General features: G+C 44.1%; 1 protein-coding gene across 3 annotated transcripts in view; it reads left to right on the forward strand.

Annotated features, from left to right (window-relative positions):
* Positions 1–4,972: 4,972 nt before the first annotated feature.
* CHD6 (chromodomain helicase DNA binding protein 6) overlaps positions 4,973–12,236 on the forward strand; it is a 182,694-nt gene continuing 175,430 nt past the window's right edge. For 2 of the 3 annotated variants that reach the window (XM_019748943.3, XM_074318117.2), the window contains exon 1: positions 4,973–5,094. The gene's annotated coding sequence lies outside the window, so the exon portion shown is untranslated. The remainder of the gene's footprint in view (positions 5,095–12,236) is intronic. The other variant, XM_088789121.1, reaches the window with a different exon arrangement.

The raw sequence follows: 12,236 nt of genomic DNA on the forward strand, positions 1-12,236 counted from the left end.
GCTCATTTACACCCATTCATACTTTCATTCCTACTATGTGTCAGGCGTCACACAAGTACTTGGGTTACAAAGCCACATAAACCTGATCCTTGCCCAGGAGGGATATAGAATCAAATGAAGTAAGACAAATACTGTATTAGTCAGAGTGTGCTACCATGTTTCCTCGAAAATAAGACCTAGCTGGACCATCAGCTTTAATGCATCTTTTGGAGCAAAAATTAATATCAGACCCAGTAATATTATATTATTATATTATATTTTATATTATATTATATTACGTTTTATATTATATATTATATTATGACCCGGTCTTATATTATAGTAAAATAAGACTGGGTTTTATATTAATTTTTGCTCCAAAAGACGCATTAGAGTTGATTGTCCAGCTAGGTCTTATTTTCGGAGAAGCAGGGTAATAGCTATAGTAAACAACCTTTCTAGTTCAGTGACGTGACACTATGACACTGTATTTCTCCCTCACAGCACAGTCCACTGTAGGTAAGCACAGGGGTTCTGCTCCATGCAGTCAGTCAGGGACCCAGGCTCACTCCATTGCCACTTTCTGGGGCCTCTCCGTCTTCTACTGGGTATTTTTGTATCTGGCCAGCAGGTGAGGAATAGAGGAGAGTTTGGAGGATCACACAGGAGGTTTCAGGGGATGCCCGGAAGTGGGATATATCTATCACTTCTCTCCAAATTTCATTACCAGGAGCTCAGTCACATGGGCCTACCGGACTACAGAGAAATGTAGATTTGCTATGAGCCTAGGAGAAAAATGAAATGGGCTGATGAAAAGAGCCTTTCTCTGCCACAGATATATACAGAAGAATAATAAAGAAGCTCATGGTCTAATGGAGGAAACAGACAAGTGAATGGAGGCAGGAAGGCAAGAGAGAACATGGTCAGACAGGATGCAACTTGTGTTTACGGAGTTACTATCATAAAGTTCTAGAACTGCTGGAAGCCCTTCTGGGGCTCCCCTTCAGAACTCCTAAGGATTGCTCTTCTGGGGCCCTTTGTAAACATAGACATACTATATGAGGTGTGATCAAACAATAGGGTGAATGTTTAAATTAAAAAAAAATTATTACAGTAAAAGACACATTGCCATTAATCCCCCTCAAAATACTCCCCTCACGTCAAACACACTTATACCATCATTCTTGCCACTTTCTCAAGCAGTTCTGGAAGTCCTCTTTCATGAATGTCTTTAGTTGCACTGTCATGGCTGCCTCGATGTCCTGAATCATTTTGACTTTGGGGAAGAGCCAGAAGTTACCCGATGCCAGATATGGTGAATAAGGTGGATGAAGACACACCATAATGTTTTCATCTGACAGAAATTGCCGAACCAGAAGCGATGTGTGACACGGAGCATTGTCATGATGGAGGATGATTTACCACACACTTCAAAACACACCTTCTCTCAACTATAGCTCACATCTGACTGACTGCACAGAACAAGTTGAAACTTGTCACGCACTAAGGTTGGATGTGCCACTTCCCATATTAAAGATCCCTGCCTTTCCGTTGGATGGCACTTGGCAGCAGCATTCACTGTATTTGTTGATCACAACAGAAAGGCTCCGGGTCACACATCGCTTCTGGTATATGGCAATTTCTGTCAAACAAAAACATTACAGTGTGTCGTCATCCACTTTATTCACTGGCTCTGGCACCTTGCAACTTCTGGCTACTCCCCAAAGTCAAAATGACCATGAAAAATAAATGTTTTGAACTGATTCAGGACATCGAGGCAGCCATGACAGTGCAACTAAAGACACTCACAAAAGAGGACTTTCCAGAAGTGCTTCAGAGAGTGGGCAGAATGATGGGATAAGTGTGTTCGAAGTGAGGGGGAGTATTTTGAGGTAGATTAATGGCAATGTGCCTTTTACTGTAATAATTTTTTTTTTTAATTTAAACATTCACTGTAGTGTTTGATCATACCTCATGTTACAGAAAGTCATGCCTCAGTGGTGTCACCCCTGTAGCAGACCTTCAGAGCCTTAGTGTCAACTCTCTTGGTTCAGCAGCTGCTGTGGCATCCAGCTCTGCCTGGGTTCCATGTGACTTCACGCAGCTGCACCCTGATAATGCTTGACTTCATGGCCCTGCTACATGCCTCGACACTGAGTTTTGGGACAACACAAAACCCCACTTGGCACCTATGCATGAACAACTGGAATGAATCGTTAGCCAATGAGAGATGAGCCGGTGGATTAATTTCCTTCCTTTCCCCTGCCTGCAGGATATTCTGAGACTCATTTTATGTGGCTTTTCAGAGGATAATCCCTTGAGTAGAAGCAATCAGCCACACTTAGTGGAGGCCAAATGAATAACCATCCTGGCATTAGCTCTCCCTCTTCCCTGCCTTACTCCTTTTGCCTCTCATGGCTGCCCTACAAGAAGCAGCCTCTGCATTTTGGAGAACCCAGGCTAAGACATCTCCATGACCGGGTGCAGCTAAAAGCCACTTAGCTGTCTGCTTTCCCTCCCAATCCTATCCACAGGTCCCTGGGAGCTGCAGAAGTATTTTAAGGGTCAGATTCCACTAACCCCACTCCGTTCTGCAGACCTGACACGTTGAAGGTCAAGCCTGGTGCCTCTCCTGAATGCAGCTTCCAGATCTTTCCTTTGCCTGTACCTGTACCACTCATTTGTGAATCAATTATGTACTCTCTTAGTGATTTTTCAGTTATATAACATTTGTGTGTGTGTGTGTGTGTGTGTGTGTGTGTGTAACTTCTTCCATGCTACTGACTTTTCTGAAGTTTAAGAACAGGAATAATGACAAGTCTACCTTCCCTCTTCCTTCTGCTCCCATACCTCCCAATGCTTTCTCTTGCTTCTATGTCATGGCATATACGTGCTGCTCCCTCTGTCTGGAGTCCCATTCCTTCCCTACCTCATTTACGTTATTTCATCATTTGTGGGCAAGGGACTCGATTGTGCAAAGAGTGGGCCACCTGACTCCCATGTAGGGCTCACTAAGTCTGCCTCTGATGTAGTAACTGCGCCCAGCTTCTTTCTGGAAGTTAAGTGCACAGACATGAGCTCTATGAGCACTCCTGAGAATTTTAGACCCTTGATCCCGGTGTTGAACTGGAAAGGCTATGGCTACCAGCTGCCTGGTCCTGCCTTAAGCCCTGTAGCAGCTGGTTCAGGAGGGCAAGTTCGTTGTCCCTCTGAGGCGGGGGGAACAAGCAGCTCTTTGCACACTCACTTACCACAGCTTGGCAGGATTGGAGGTTCTCAGGATCCATGTCTGTATCTCTGTCTTATCTTCAACTAGACTACTAGTTCCCTGAAGACAGGAATGTTGTTTGCCTTATTTAATGCTGTATCCTTTGTGTTAGAACAATACCTGGAACACAGTTGGTGCTTAATAAATATTTGTTTAAGGAAGAACCAAGAGGAAGGAAAGGACCATGAGGCTTTTGGCCAGCCTTGAGTCAAATGAGAGACGTGTACAGGTGAGGTAGACAGGTGGCTGGGGGGCTATCTCTGTATTTTCAAACTGGTGAAATCTGTGGTGTCTGCCAAGAAGTGAAGAAGTGGTCCTCAGAAGAGACTTAGGACCACAGGCTGAAAACCACAGGAATCCTGTGGTTTCAAAGACACTAAAAATATCTTCTCTCTGGGGGTGCAGTAAGGCTCGGCAAAAGCATTCCAGCTATCCCTGACAAAGGCAGACCATGTTCATCTTAAAGGTGTCTGACAAATTGCTCTTGGAATCAGCAGGACTCAGATCGTTCCTACTTTAATTAAGGTAAAATGAGCCTCTACATTCAGAATTCAACCATTTTTTAGTGGGTGCTAAGGAAACACCCATGATGGGGGCAGGGGGCAGGCAACCGCAAAGGTCTCAGCAGGCGGGGCAGTGGTGGGATGACATACACAGTATTCAGCAAGGTATGGCAAAGTCTCCAGATCTCCCTGCCTCCATCTATTTTCTTTATAGCAGTTATCACTGCCTGCCCCTTGTATTTATTGTCTTTCTTTCCTCAACTGTCTTTCTTAGCTCAACTATTCCACGAGGGCAAGGTCTTTGTCCTACTGACCACGGTATCCCCTCTCTTAAAGGATCAATGTCTGGCATTTAGTGGGCACTCAAAAATTAGCTGCTAGCGAACGAATGAAAACATTTTAAACAATTAGTTGAATCTCTGCCAGATGCTGGGCCCTGTCCTTGAGGATGCTACAAGGATGGTGCGGGAGAGAGGCCTGAAAATACATACACCATAGCTCGACACCTGCTTTTACGGAGGTATATCCAAGGTGCTGCAGGCTCCTCGGGACTGCAAAACTCCCGAGGTGTGCGAGGGCCTTGGGAAGAAACCAGTTGTGTGCCAGGGAGCCAGGCGGAGCGGCAGGAGATGCGGCTGGAGACAGAGCATGGGACTTCTTGGCTCTACGCCTGGCTTCGCGGCATCTTCTTTTCCTGCCCTGCGGGACCTCCCTCGTCTCTCTCCTCGATTCTGTCTGCGGGATCTCGGCCCCAGCAGAATCTCTGTCGCGGGACCCCAGCCACATCCTTTCCCATCCCCGGAGACGCCAGCCCCCGGTCTTCCAGACGGCTAGCCCGCTACCTGAGAGACCTCCACCTGCGGGATGAACCCCTGCTCGGCTAGCTAGCGCTCCCGGTCCCCGCCCCTGCCTGCGGTCCGTAGCGCGTAGGACCCCGCCCCGCCCCCTCGGCCCGCAGGACCCCGGCCCCGCCCCGCCCCCGTGGCCCCGCTGCTCGGCCCCGGGGGGCGGGGCCGCGCGCAGCGGCGTCTCCAAGGCGGGGGGCGCGAGGCAGGGGGCGGGGCGGCCCCAAGTGCCGGCCAATCAGCGCCGCGATCACATCCATGCAAATACGAGCACAATGGAGCGAGCCCATCACTCGCCCCTGCAAGCAAGCTTGAAATGGGCTTCTGCTTGAGCGGCAGCCAGGCTGACCAATGACTCTATGTTTTGGGATGGTGAAGCCCAATGGCGTGGCAAGGAAGGCGGGCCCGAGCCGGGTTAGGGTGTCCTTGCAGGGTGTCTGAGCTAAACTTCACCAAATAATAGCTGTTTGTATTTTGGCTGCTGCAGGAGCCATTTTAGGTAAGTTCTTCTCTTAACTTTTTATTTTCCTCCCCGGCCTCGGCGGGCCGGCCTTGTCCGCAGGTCCCTGGCCCCGCCCCGACGGCCGGGCTGGGGTACCCCTATGAATGGAGCCGGGATGAGGGGCTGCGGCGGCGCCAAGGCCCGGTGGGGCCGGGGTCCGAGCGGGGCCGGCGGCGGCCTGAGGCCTGAGGCGAAGGGCCAGGCTCCGCCGCGCCCCGCTCCGGCTCGTGCTCAGGCCGCGCTTGGGCCGGACGGCCGTCCTTGGGAGTGCGCCGCTGCGGGCCGCGCGGAGGGGCGGGGGTCCCGGCAGCCCCCGGCCCTAGGCCTGGCGGGCGGGGGCGGGGGCGGGGCGTGCGGAGCCCCCCCCTCCACTCGCAGGGCCAGGTCGACCGGGGACCCCCGGCTCGGCCGCCCCGCGCCATGGCGGGGGTGACCGCTATTCCACTGCCGCCCCCGCGGAGAAGTTGTTCTATTGGCGTCCTGCGTCTGTTTGCAGGGGTGGAGGAGGGTGGGCTGGTGCCAGGCTGCTGCTCCGGGAGGGGGCGGGGGCCCCGGCGCGTCCTCGGAGCGCGCACCCCTCCGCCCCCTTCCTACGCACTAGCGCGCACTCGCCCCGAAAATTGGAACCCTGGAGGTGCCCAGCAGCCCCGCAGCCAAGTTTCATGCATTATTAGATTGCATGTTTAAGCTTACAGAAAAAAAAAGGAATGTGTCCCCTTCAGGGTATTTATCCCCTTGGCTGTTGAGAGGTAACGGGAGTCTGTTGCTCCCAAATTTCAAAGGACATTCCTGTCAGATGTGCAGAGGGTTGGCGGCTACTTGGTTTTTAAAAAGACGCTATTAGGAAATCCCCTCACCAGTGAGATAATTGAAATTTGAGTTTGTTTGCAGCTTCAGTTTTATTTGATCCAATTAAAAATACATAAGCAGGCACTTATATTTGTGTACATAAAGTATTCTAGTTCCAGTTATAACTGATGGGACTGTGGTTTTCGGTAGTGCAGAATCTAATAAGGCAGTATAATTCAATTTTGAACTTGTAGGCCCGTGTTTTCCAAATGAGGGTTTATGGACCATTAGTAATCTGGCCAATGTGTTTAGAGAATCCTTGGCATCTCCAGGCATCTTTGGGGCTGTGTATGCATTATTCCTCACCCCCTCAAAACTGTTCATTTCTGGTGTAACATCCATGAACAGAAAAAACACATTTAAACATTTTTACAGTTTTCAGACCGTCTGCAGTATTGCCTGCGATTGGATTGTTTCTCAAATAGCATATAGGAATACCATCCCCGTAGGCCCCAAATGTTGACATACTTGTAGGGATACACCTTGTGGCCCTTAGAAAAGCCCCTACAAGGACCATTCTGTTCTGGTCCCAAGGCTAATTGTGAGTCGTCTTTCCTAGTGGGGATCTGTACTTCCTGACTGTGCGTGGCAGTGTCGAGTTTGTTGGTAAGCCAAATTGGAAGATCAGTTTGGCAACCTCAGGGAGAGAGTTTTTATGAATTTTGTGGCTCTCTGGCAGTAGAAAGAAGGTTTGAGATCCATGTATGATAAAATGATTAGGCATGAATCGTCAAGTAACATGGTTGATGCCAACCAGAACAGGTGGTTTCATATAAGCGATGCATGACTGTAACTGAAGGCCTGGGAAAATATGGAGTGGTAAAATTACTAGTTTTGAACTTCTTTCTGTCCCAGAACAGATTTTGTAGATGAATTGCGGTGAATTATTGAAACATCTTTCTTGATTAATCGACTATTAAAAGGTATTCTTTAACAAAAAAAATTTTTTGTCCTTTTTGCTTTGGGATTTCCCTTATAGTAACCAGACTATGATACTGTTCTGGCTGTAGTCTGGCCATGGACAAAGTAAATCTAGATCTTTTAGGAAATTCGTTGTGTCTCATTGTGGTTTCACAGTCTGCCTGGAGTCACATCTTTTATACTGCAGTTATTTCTTTGCTTTTTACATTCAGCTCTTTTGTTGTTACAGCATTGCAAACTCTTTCAATATGATCACTTTGACCACAGTTTTTTAATATTCTATATCTTTACAATTATTTTTATAGTTTATTGTCAGTATAATTGGAAGTTCTCTGAACTCAGCAGCATATTACTTCATGCGAACCACCCAAGAAGTTGAAAGGCTATTTGGAAGTGAAATGGGGAAGCCACAACTTACACGACTGCATTCCTGGAAGATCCTTTGGCAGTTAGTTTTTTGTGTTTATTGATTTACTTTTCTTATAACCATTTCAAATACCAAAGAAAATCCGAAGCAGAATCTATCTCTTTAGAAACCAGATCCCTTTTGTGACTGTTGCCATTATATCACAGGAAACCTATCAGAAACACCAGGCCCTTGGGCTCTATGGTGTCTTGGCGATCTCTGTGATTTATAGAAGTTTCAAAGAAGTTGTTATGGTTTTCTTGAAAGTATGGCTTTGCCCCCAAGCAGGGTTTGTGGTTCTGTCTTATTGAGGGAAAAGGGTTTTATATCCTTAGGCTTGATTCTCACTGAAGGTGCCTATGTTTTTCAACTCTCATGGAAAGACTTTTTGCTGGTTATGACCAAATGGAGTCACAAATAGACCCCTCATACTCTGAACCCTTTGGAACAGATTTTAGGATTCAAGGATTCTACCTGCAAAAATACCTTTGGTACATGACAATGATAGTATCTAGTATCTAAATCAACTGAGGAGAATATATTCTCTCTCCTCCCTTGTCCCCCTAGTATAGCAAGATTTGAAATAGCTTTATTTTTAGTAAATATTTAGTGGTTCTCTTTATACTTCCGTCCTTTATGCGAAGCTTTAATTTAGGTGAAGAGCAGTGAATTCCATGGGACTGCCTGAATTCTACTGTACCAGGTTATTACGGTAGCCCTCCCTTATCCACGGGGGGTATAGTCCAAGACCCCCAGTAGATGCCTGAAACCACAGACAGTGCCAAACCCTCCATGGGGGATACGGGCGCTGACCACCATGCAGTCGAAAATCCACGTATAACTTGGCTCCCTAAAAACTTAACTACTAATAGCCTTCTGTTGACTCGAAGCCTTACCGAGGACATGAAACACAGTCGATTAACACATATTTTGTATGTTATATGTATTCTATATTGTATTCTTATAATGCACTAAGCTAAAGAAGAGGAAATATTAGTAAGAAAATCATAAGGAAGAGAAAATACATTTATAGTATTCATTGAAAAAAAATCCATGTATAAGTGGCCCCGCATAGTTCAAACCTGTGTGGTTCATGGGTCAACTGTGCTGTTTTTCCCTATGCATATATACCTATGATAACGTTTAATTCATAAATTAGGCACAGTAAGAGATTAACAACAATAATAAAATAGAACAATTATAACAATATACTGTAATAAAAGTTATGTGAATACGGTTTCAAAATATTCTACTGTACTCACCCTTGTGATGAAATGAGATGATACAATGCCTGTGTGATGAGATGAAGTGAGGTGAATGATGTAGGTATTGTGACCTAGTGTTAGGCTACTATAAGGTACTATAAGGGTCACTCAAACCCAAGCACTGAGACACCACAGTTTCAGACTGCTCCTAGGTGACTAACGGATGGGTAGCATATGCAGTATGGATACTCTGGCAAAGGGGTGATACATGTTCCACCCAGGATGGAGCAGGATGGCGAACAATTGTATCACTACTCAGAACAGTGCGCAATTTAAACTTAGGAATTTTTTTATTTGTAGAATTTTCGATTTAGTATTTCGGATCATGATTGACTGCAGGTAACTTGAAATTGTGGAAAGCAAAACCGTGGATGGTGGGGGGCTGACTTATTATTTTGAAAATAATAGCTAGGGCTTAGATATCTGCTCCCTAGAGAACGTTTTTGTTTTTGATAGAATGTGACTTACTATGTTTCCCCGAAAATAAGACCTAGCCAGACAATCAGCTCTAATGTGTCTTTTAGAGCAAAAATTAATGTTTAAGACGCGGTCTCATATTATATAAGACCGGGTCTTATATTATATTACATTATATTACATTACATTATATAAGACCCAGTCTTATAGTAACATAAGACGGGGTCTTGTATTAATTTTTGTTCCAAAAAATGCTGATTGTCCGGCTAAGTCTTATTTTCGGGGAAACACTGTACTTATGAGTGAAGCACAAAGAACTAGCATTGAATGAATACCTGGTGTGTGTGCAGCATTCATCGAGGCACTGGGGGTACAGAGATGAAAAAATCCTGTTTTCATAGCCACTGTGAGGCTGAACTGCAGCTCAGAAAAAATGAAGTACTTGTTCAAGGTCATAAAGCTAGTAAATGTTAGAGGCAGAATTTGAACCCAGATCATTGGGATGCAAAGCAAAGCAAGTATTTTTTTCACCACCAACCTTCTCTGAAGATTTCTTCCAAAGCTGAAGCAAGCTGTCATGTTTTAGTGGTGTGGTGCTAGGTTAACTAACACACTTTGCCTAAGTTCTTATACACACGCATCCAGTTTTACTCCCCCCCCCCTTTAATTATTTGTCGCGGAAGAGGCATATTAGAATACAGTGAGGGAACCTCCCACCCCCGTCTCTGCAGTGTAGGAACGGTCTTCCTAGGGCACTTCGGGGTTCGGGTATAGGTTGGGACTGTGATAACCATAACCATGAAGTGCAGAGGGAGAATGCAGTCATCATTTCCTTGCCAAAATGTTCTTTTCTTTAGTTCATTTTGTGGAGGCATTGATACCCTCATGAGAAGTTCTGTTACTTCCATAAAAGTCCTGAAGGTAGTAAAATGGTTAAAATACCCATTCCTGGGGCGGCTGGTTGGTTGTTGGTTAGAGCATGGTGCTCATAACACCAAGGTCACCAGTTCAATTCCCACATGGGCCAGGGAGCTGCGCCCTCCACAATTAGATTGAAAACTACTTGACTTGGAGCTGATGGGTCCTGGAAAAGACACACTGTTCCCTAGTATTCCCCAATTAAAAAAAAAAAAAAAAGTTTCAAAATTGTAAAAAACATAACTAAAACAAAATACCCATTCCTGTTCTCATCTCTAAACTAAATTATTGTCATAAAATCCAGAGGAATATATTTTATTTTTGCTCCTAGTACCTGGATTAATTGGTTTTTATAGTTTGTGATAGTGATTCTTTACATCCTCCTACATTTATTCCTTATGCCATTTGCCATCGAGACCTTTAGAATCTTTGATAATGTATATACAGAAGGTGCCAAAAAAAGTATACACATTTTAAGAAAGGAAAACTATTAAAGTTGTAATAATATATATTGATAACAAAAAATGAATGCAGGTCACATTTGACTTCTGCAATTACAAGAGGTGCTCAAAGTGGTTTCCATCAGCGTCCAGACACTTCTGATAACGGCAAACTACTGGTTGAACAGTGTCCACTTGTATACATTTTTTTGGCACCCCTGATATATGACATAAATGGAGCTCCCATTTTGAGGAATTGTAAAAAAACTGATGAGTGTTTTTTCTTTGTAGTCATAATGAAGAATTTAAAATTTTTAGCAAAGAAAAAAACTGATTTTTCTGTATACTTTCATGGTACTTTTATCTGTAAGCTATTTCAGAAGAACTTAATGTACTAAGACAGTATTTGAAAATTTCAAGAAAACTGAAAGATAGAATTTTAAGATAACTTCAGGACATGAATCCAAACATAAATACAAAGTGATGGATATGTATAGATCCATCACTTTGTGGATGGATAAATAGATATGTAATATTATATATATATTTGAATTTTCTAAATAGTTTTTTTTTATTTTTCTACTCCTTTATTAAAGATACTTATAGGGAGTATTCACTGATTTAATTGTATGGATCAAATATATTATTTTATCGGTAAATTGTTAATGTGTTTTGGATTATCTTGTATACTATTTGACCAAGGTATTTTATTTTTAGAATCTCTATATTTTTTAATTCTAAGATTCTTTATGTAAAAGGTCAGGTTCCAGGTTAAAAGAAGGTCTAACTGCTGTGGTAACATTGACCTTTAGTCCTTACCTATTTAGATTGAGACTTTTTATCCTGGGATTCATGGACCTGATCTGTGAACTCCCCAAAAATAGTATGAGAAATTTTGTGTATTTTTATGGGAAGCAAATCCTTGCTTTTATGATTCTCGGATCTGTAACTCCCACCCACCCTCCTTTCCTCTCCCACTCCACTTCTTCCCAGCCACGTGCAAAAACGTATGAAGGATCATTGATTTAGGTCATTCCAAAACAGTTGTTTTGTTTGAGCAAAATCTTTTGCCTGGAGGCTGACTTCTTTGGGCCTGTTTTTTTTTGTTTGTTTTTTCCCCCTTTTTGCAGGGCCTGCAGTCTCAGACTGGATCAGTTGGCCTGGGCTTGGGGAAGTACTGCAAGCCTCATGGCAGCATCCAGGCCAGGGTCATCCCCAGAATTCTTCCCTGCCTTGTTATGCTGGGAAGCTGTTCTCCATCCTTGCCCGTGCATCCTGATGAGTCAGGCGGGAGCAGGAGCCATGAGGGCAATTGCAAGGCAGTCTTAGAGGGTCCTGGGCCTCAGTCTCTGCCATCTGCCTCTGCAGATGGGACTGGAGGGGTGGCCATGGCAAAAGCTCCTGACATTTTCTTGCTTTGAATACTTCTTATTCATTCTGTTACTGCTTCATTCAATATGTCAGGAGGCAAAAGGGTTTTCTTTCTTATATTGTAAGAACAATGAAAAAGAATCCCTCCCATTTTTATATTCCCTAGACTTAGTATGAGACACCTTGCAACTTTTCCGTTAATGCGTATTTAATTTTTCTTAATGTCTAGTTGGGCATGTAACCGTATTTTACAGAGAACATGCATGTATGTCAAGTACTGTTAAACCAGATGTTACAATGGAAAGAAGGAACACATATTTAAAGTTCAAGAGCCTTATTTTATAATGTACTTAAGTAAAAGTCAAGCAGATTGATAAAACAAAATTCTACAGCCACAATAAAATTCTACGAGTAGTCTCTAGGAAGTGGTTGAACTTGCAGTTATCCTAGAGATTTTCATAGAAGTCCGTTTATTGGGCCACACCAGAAGTTGTACAAAAAAAAAAATGTTTGGTTTGATATGTAAATTGGGAAAAACACCTAAGCTTTAGG

Source organism: Rhinolophus sinicus, chromosome 13, assembly GCF_057876585.1.
Source record: "Rhinolophus sinicus isolate RSI-liver-muscle chromosome 13, RSI-T2T, whole genome shotgun sequence".
Classification (NCBI taxonomy): Eukaryota; Metazoa; Chordata; class Mammalia; order Chiroptera; family Rhinolophidae; genus Rhinolophus; species Rhinolophus sinicus.